The 8,340-nt window shown below is 45.1% G+C and overlaps 1 protein-coding gene across 1 annotated transcript in view; it reads left to right on the top strand.

Moving 5' to 3' along the window:
• Positions 1–8,050: 8,050 nt before the first annotated feature.
• The window catches only part of GRIN2A (glutamate ionotropic receptor NMDA type subunit 2A), an 812,513-nt gene continuing 812,223 nt past the window's right edge, over positions 8,051–8,340 (top strand). The window contains exon 1 of the mRNA XM_075317910.1: positions 8,051–8,340. This exon is cut by the window's right edge and continues 196 nt beyond it. The gene's annotated coding sequence lies outside the window, so the exon portion shown is untranslated.

Here is an 8,340-nt window from a genome sequence, read left to right as displayed (position 1 = left end):
CTCTTTTCTCTATCTTCCCTCTCTCTTCTTTCTCTCTCTCTCTCTCAGACCTGACAATGATCAGCTGATGCGGTCACCTGACGGAATCAGCTGACACTACAAGTCGAGTGGTGAGGCCAGCTTTTTACCGCCCGACCGGCTAAACTATCAGCTGATGCTGTCGGACAGGAGTCTGCACTGAAGTGCGTAGTTTTTTTTTGCACTGATGCATCAGCTGATTGTATAAAAGCCGTTTATACAATCAGCTGCTGTGTATGTGATTCAGACCCTTGAACCTGACACATCATCTGATCGCTTTGCCTTCCAGCAAACCGATCAGATGATATTGGATCCGGACTGCACGGTGCGGGACCCTTGACCCAAGATTACTGCGGAGGGGGGTTCTTTATTTCAATAAAGATGGAGTCACTAATTGTGTTGTGTTTATTTCTAATAAAAATATTTTTCTGTGTTGTGTTTTTTTATCTGTACTAGAAATTCATGGTGGCCATGTCTATTATTGGCAAGACACCATGAATTTCGGGCTTAGGGCCAGTTGATAATATAAAGCTAGCCCTAACCCCATTATTATTCAGTGAGCCATCCGTCACCAGGGCAGCTGGAAGAGTTGGATACAGCGCCAGAAGATGGCGCTTCTATGAAAGCGCCATTTTCTGGGGTGGCTGCGGACATCAATTCGCAGCAGGGATGCCCAAAAACCTTGGGCACCCTGAGCTGCGGATTCCAATCACCAGCTGCCCAGTTGTACCTGGCTGGACACAAAAATTGGGCGAAGCCCACGTCATTTTTTTTTTATTTCATGAAATTCATGAAATCATTAAAAAATGGGCTTCCCTATATTTTTGGTTCCCAGCCGGGTACAAATAGGCAGCTGGGGGTTGGGGGCAGCCCGTAGCTGCCTGCTGTGCCTGGCTAGAATACAAAAACATGGCGAAGCCCACGTAATTTTTGGGGGGGGGCAAAAAACTCCTGCATACAGTCCTGGATGGAGTATGCTGAGCCTTGTAGTCCTGCAACTGCTGTCTGCTGCCTGTCTGTATGGAGGAGAGCAGACATCAGCTGCAGAACTACAAGGCTCAGCATACTCCATCCAGGACTGAATGCCGGAGTTATTTGCCCACCAAAAAAATGACGTGGGCTTCGCCATATTTTTTTATGCTAGCCAGGTACAGCAGGCAGGTACTGCTGCCCCCAACCCAAAGCTGCCTATTTGTACCCGGCTGGGAACTAAAAAAATAGGGAAGCCCTTTTTTTAATTATTTCATGAATTTCATGAAATAATTAAAAAAAAAATCGACGTGAGCTTCGCCCCATTTTTGTGTCCAGCCAGGTACAACTATGCAGCTGGGGATTGGAATCCGCAGCACAGGTTAGCCCGAGGTTTCTGGGCCCCTCTGCTGAAAATTGCAGTCTGCAGCCGCCCCAGAAAATGGCGCTTTCATAGAAGCGCCATCATCTGGCGCTGTATCCAACTCTTCCAGCAGCCCTGAAGCCGGGTGGCTTGCTGGGTAATAATGAGTTAATACTAGCTTTGTTGTACTAGCTAGTATTAAGCCAGAGATTCTTAATGTCAGGCAAGTTTGACCCGGCCATTAAGAATCTCCAATAAAGGGTTAAAAAAAAAGACACCACACAGAGAAAAAATACTTGAATAGAAATAAATACACAGACACACTTAGAGACTCCATGTTTATTATTCCCTCTCATCCCTCCACGATCCATGGTCTTCTGTCTTCTTTCTCCTTCAACCCATGCAGCTCTGAAACATCAGACAGCACAGCATAGGAGGAAGAACGCTGCTTCTCCCATGCAGTCTATTCACTCAGTGAGTGAGCAGAAGCTGCGTGCTATAAGCGGTGATGTCACCGCTGACAGGCAGGTTGCTATAGCAACGGTGATCTCCATTATTCACCGGCTGTGGCATCTAGTCCTTGCATGTGGGCTGACTCTGTAAAGAGCACCCACATGCATGGACAGGGAAGCCAACCATGTGCCAAAGCATTTCGCCGGTACACGGAGATGCTGGAACGATCACTGTGTACCGTAGAGATGCACTGACAGGACCTAGCATGACGTCTAGCTATGTGACCAGTCTGTAGCCAATGAGATAATAGACACGTGACTGGTCATATGCTATTTTGACTTCATGATAGGTTCTGTCATCAGTGCTGGTTACCGGGAGGTTGCAGTAATTATCAGGAGGAAAATCTGCGGTAGACAGAGTGCAGGATGCGTCGTGGGGACCTGTAAGTGTAATGGCAATGTTTATTAACTGTATGTGTACATGTATAATGTGTTTTTATGTGTTTGTGTTTGCCTCCCATTGTTTTCAATGGGGTTTGAGTGGTTTGTCGAATGGTTCGTCGAACGGAGCCTCCGTTCGACGAACCGAACTCGAACGCTAGGGGGTGGCTCATCTCTACTCTTAAGCTCCTCATCCTCCCACCCATCTTTATACTGCTGGGCAGGTTCAAATATTCCTTCAGGTATCTTGTCGTCCCACACACAGGGATTTTCAGCTAGAAGGTAGGACGGGCCTTTCGTGGACGGCACTTCTCTGCCCAGTTCTGTGAGGACCACATCCCATATTTGGAGCCCACTGACCTTCCACTGACTTAGGGGGTTCTTTGGGTATCTGCCAGGGGGTGGCAACCATCCAGGCTGCTGGACTTCACCCACACGCTGGGATGTGGTTAGCACAGCCCTCTCTACACCAGGGCCCCACATGTCCGGAACTGGGATTTGACCCAGAGGGTAAGTCTAATTCGAATTGTTGGGGTCTGTTACTAGTTACACTCCCACTGGCCCCACTGGGCCTCTTCCTGGCTTACAACCCTTTTTAGTCCCTAAGCTCCTCCCTGCTTTGAACTCTGCTCAGCCTAGGAGTGCCAAGGGAAGCAGCCAACCCAATGTGGCCACCTAGTGGCCGCACACACATTACACCATTAAATTATACTAACCGTATCTAACATATACCATATCCTACACAACACGGATTTGCAGGTCTGGCGTGGTCTCAGCCCTACACCCCCTTACAACATCATCAATAAACACTAATGACCCAGGGCCATTGGAAGCCATGCAAGCCCGGCGTTTAAACTGCCTCCCTCATGCTTTACAGAGGATGTGCTGTGCTTTGGATCATGAGCTGTTCCACGCCTTTTTCATATATCCTTCTTCCCATCATTCTGAAACAGGTTAGTTTTAATTTCATCTGTTGAAAGAATGTTTTTCGAAAAATTGGGGGGCTTCTTTCCTAAACCCTTATTCCAATTAGGATGTGAATACCTTCAAATTATAGCTGATAGTCTGTACTTTAAGCCCATATTGATTATATAACTGGATCTTGAGAATATTTTGATGAACAGTTAAAATGTCAAAACGTGAGTCACTGTCCGAATATATCTGGACCTAATTGTAGCTTACTTACAAGCTTTCAACTCACACACATGGGATTCATGCATGTACCAAACGCATAAGGTGGCTAGGTGTGTCTTGATTTTCATTACTACATGCGATTTTTACTGGGATGGAAATAAAATATATTTTTTACTGTTTTATTTGGTGCCAGATTGCACTTTTTGTGTCCTATATTTCACTCTATGTATACTGTCTGTGAATTTAATGCTTATATGACCTCTGTGTGCATTATGGCTCTTTAGAATAGGGCAGAAACTTATTACACTATGGTGACTACTGTGTATAATGTATTGTAGCATTCCCACTCATTAAACTACAGTAGAGGATATAAGTGGGGAGTAAACGAGAGGCTGCTGATAAGTCTTTGGCTTTACCCATAATGAAACGAGATAGGATGATGAATCTTTACATTTATTCCACTTATTCTCCACTGATGTCAACACACTTCTTACATCGGTATTCAAAGTTCTGTAAGCATAGCAAAAAGAATGATTTCGGTTGTGCCTCAAACAAGGCATCCGTAGCAGCCATGGTGTTTCTTCAGGTTTGGAAACAGATGATAGTTGGAGGGACCTAGATCTTGTGAATAAGGTGGGTGGTCAACCAGCTGGAAGCCCAGCTCTGCCAGTTTTGTTGTGGTCACTTGTGCAGTGTGATCGAAGGCGTTGTCTTGCAGAAACAAGATTCCTTTGAACAGCTTGCCGTGCCTTTTGGCCTTCAGAGCTGCCTTCAATTGGTCCAAACCTTCAATGGAAAACCTTGCATTGATGATAGAATCCTTTTGAAGGTAGTCCACTAACAGCATGCCCTCCTTATCCCAGAACACAGACGCCATCACCTTAGTGACTGACTTTTGCATCCTGAACTTCTTTGGACGAGGAGAACCACTGTGCCTCCACTCTTTTGACTGCTCCTTGTTTTCAGGGTCAAATAAATCCAGGTCTCATCCATAGTGACCAGTCGATCCAGGAAGTTCTTATCAGTCTGGAAACGCTGGACCAGGAAGTTTTCACTGAATGCTTCTCTGATCTGTTGTCAAATATTTGGGGACCCACTTTGCAGATCGCTTCTTTATGTCCAAATGTTCATGGATAATGACACAAACACGTTCATGGGAAATCCCAATGATGTCTGCTATAGCTTTAGCTGAAATTCGTCGATTCTCCAGTATGAGGTTGTGCAGAGCATCGACGATCTCCGTAACAACCACCACTCTCGGTCGTTCAGGACGTTCCTCATCATTGGTGCTGAAGTGGCCCGTTTTAAATTTGCAACGGAGTTCTTAACTGTGGAATATGAAGGGCATTGATCCTCAAATGTCTGCGACATATCACCATGAATATCCTTCTCTGATTTCCTTGCAGAAACAAGAATGTTATCACTCATCTGCTTTCAGTTGCTGTGAATATCGCATTAGACTCCACCATTTTGTTTTACCGCGTGCGTAGAACACTGTTGCCATAAGCAACAAACACAAAATTTTGAAATCATATATTAGATACATAAGACTTTCATGTGATGTAACATTCGTTACCATAGAGACAAAAAAGATCACAAAGTCTAAGACCTATCAGCAGCCCCTCATAATTCTGATTTTTATAATTTTTCTAGATGCACTCCGAAACACTAAAACCATCATCAGGAACGTTGGCTGGTAAATAGAGACCAGCAAATCAATGCCATACAAATCAAATCCATATAAAAAAAATTATTTGAGCAATTTTCTATATTTGAAAAATATGAATAATTTGTGATTTGCTTTATGTAAATCCCTTAAAATGGTTGCCACTATTTTACATATTACAGATGATACAGCCAGAGAAGGATCAAATGACCTCAGGCAGGCTTCCTCATAAATGACTTGCAGATAACTTAGCTCATCACATTGTATAGCACAGATAATCAAGAGGCCCTATCGTAGCGTGTATAAAAGCAGAGGCAGGGAATGCAGCAGTCATTTTTAGGATGAAGATAAATAGTGAGAGGATGTCACAGCTCCCAGCATCGCCATGGAGAAAGGAAGTATGCGACAGCACAACAATGAGGAAGATTATGTTTTTGCGGACGAGAGGAGGCTTCGGTATACAGCAAATCAAATTTCCTATGAAAATTTAGCAAAACAGGTGAATTAGAATTTTAAATGAACGCTCATCTTTGTTGGAGAATTAATGCTGATGGGACATTGGTTATATGAGGGGGCTCCAGGTAAGGTTGGTCAAAGAGTTAAAGGGGTTTTCCAAGAATCAGTACTGAGATAGATGATAACTAGTGATGAGTGAACGTGCTCGGTACTGCCTGTTACTTGATCAAGTATTGGGTTGCTCGGGTACTTTCGGAGCTGGGCTGAGTATTGTGGGTGCTCAGATATCTCATCCATGAGACCACAACACATAGGCTTGCTTTGCGCTTGATGTGTGCAGGCACCTCGGCGAGAGCCATTCGCAGTCTCTGAATGGCTTTACCGGAGGATAAAATAATGTTCTTGGGCGTGTGGTCAAAAATAAAAATAAACTTAACTCCTCCCCCTGTCCCACCAAAACTGTTCTGTTTATGGTTAACATGAACAAGGCCAATCATTTATTACCATAACGTTTGTTACTCGCATCAAGCTCATCTGAGCGTCTGACCAGCTCGAATCGAATAACGAGCATTCGAGCATTTTAGTACTCACCCATCACTAGTGATAACTGTCTGGTTGGTGGGATTACCATTACTGGGACATCAGGCAGTCATGAGAAGTGGGATCATGCCCCCTTTCCCAAGTCAAACAGGCCAATCATTGACTTTCATAATGTTTGTTACTCGTGTCAAGCTCATCCAAGTGTTTGACCAGCTATAATTGAATAACGAGCATTCAAGCATTTTAGTCCTCGCCCATCACTAGTGATAATTAAGTGTCTGGTCGCTAGGATTCCCAGGGCTGGGACATCCGGCAGTCATGAGAAGTGGGATCATGTTGTCTTGTTTGTATGGATGAAACAGACCAATAATTGACTTCTATGTTTGTTACTTGTGTCAAGCTCATCCGAGCATCTGACCAGCCCTAATGAAGTAACGAGCATTCGAGCATTTTAGTGCCCACCCATCACTAGTGATAACTAAGTGTCTGGTCGCTGGGATTCCCATGGCTGGGACATCAGGTGGTCATGAGAAGTGGGATCATGTCCTCTTGCTTGTATGGATCATAAGTCAAACAGGACAATAATTGACTTCCATAATTGTGTTACTTTTGTCAAGCTCGTCCGAGCATCTGACCAGCTCTAATGAAGTAACGAGCATTCGAGCATTTTAGTGCTCACCCATCACTAGTGATAACTAAGGGGCACTTTGCACGCTGCAACATCGCAGGCCGATGCTGCGATGCTGAGCGCGATAGTCCCCGCCCGCGTCGCAGCTGCGATATCCTTGTGATAACTGCCGTAGCGAACATTATCGCTACGGCAGCTTCACATGGACTCACCTGTCCTGCGACCGTCGCTCTGGCCAGCGACCCGCCTCCTTATTAAGGGGGCGGGTCGTATGGCGTCACTGCGACATCACACGGCAGGCGGCCAATAGGAGCGGAGGGGCGGAGATGAGCGGGATGTAAACATCCCACTCACCTCCTTCCTTCCGCAAATCCTACGGAAGCGGCAGTGACGCCGGTAGGAGATGTTCCTCGCTCCTGCGGCTTCATACACAGCGATGTGTGCTGCCGCAGGAACGAGGAACAACATCGGACTGTCGCGTCAGCGTAATCATGGATTACGCCGACGCTGCACCGATGATACGATTACGATTACTTTTGCGCTCGTTAATCGCATCATCGAGCCTTTACACACTACGATGTCGCATGTGATGCCGGAAGTGCGTCATTTTCAATTTGACCCACCGACATCGCACCTGCGATGTCGTAGTGTGCAAAGCCCGCCTAAGTGTCTGGTCACTGGGATTACCTTGGCTGGGACATCAGGCGGTCATGAGAAGTGGAATCATGTGACCCGTTTGCATGGATCATAAGTCAAACATACGCACTGTCAGTCCTTCTACAGTCTGACGCCATGGCCGATTACAATGCCTTATTCAAATGGGAGACTCTGAGCAGAAATATCCCTTTAAGGGCTGTACTTTCATCTAAGTTTTATTTGCATGTTAGAATTCTAGATATTAGAATTGAAATGATACATTCACTGCGTATATGTAAGATATATATACTGCACCCACTCTTTGTTTTTGGCTGCGTCTCATTAGCGCTGTTGATGCAGCGTGTATCTGCATGAGACATATCTTGCCTGCTCACTGAAGATATCTACCGCTGGCCAGGTATTTGAGTCGCCTGTCATATGCCATATAGGCTGCGTTATTTCAGCACCGCGGACAGCGGCATGAATAATGACATATCTGCTATGTGCTCAAGAAAACCCTCATCCCCCATCACAAGTGCTAATGATGTTTCTGTTAAAGCGTTAAAGTATCATTTTTATTTGTAAATACGATGCAACTAATAGGAAAAAGCAAGAGAAACGCAGCAGGGGATATATCATGTGCAGATTATGGTGTCAGCTACAAATCCAATACAAAAACACCAATTTGTTTCTGTTGCCAAACACACCTGCTGTGTCTCAGTTTGCATGGCAGCCTAGGAGAACTTCTGCAGAATACAGAAAGGATGCTCATGTATTGTAAAGCTGCTTCCCTCAACTTGACTGCAGCTCTGGTTGCCTTTGCATTCAATATCTGTGTTCTTTGCAATGCTCTCACTCAGTGGGGTTGAGCTGTAATTCTCTCTCTTACCTTAAGGATGTGTAGCTGACTGCAACCCTCAGTTTCCCAAAAGCTATGAGGAATACAGAGACTGACTATGCTTTCCTACAATTCTGCTGCAGAAAAAAACCAGAAATCCCCCTAGAAAGAAGAAGGTAGACCCTGGAGACAGATTTC

Source organism: Anomaloglossus baeobatrachus, chromosome 7 (assembly GCF_048569485.1).
Source record: "Anomaloglossus baeobatrachus isolate aAnoBae1 chromosome 7, aAnoBae1.hap1, whole genome shotgun sequence".
NCBI lineage: Eukaryota > Metazoa > Chordata > Amphibia > Anura > Aromobatidae > Anomaloglossus > Anomaloglossus baeobatrachus.
The sequence above is the reverse complement of the archived record's forward strand: the minus strand, read 5'-3'. Positions and strand labels throughout refer to the sequence as shown.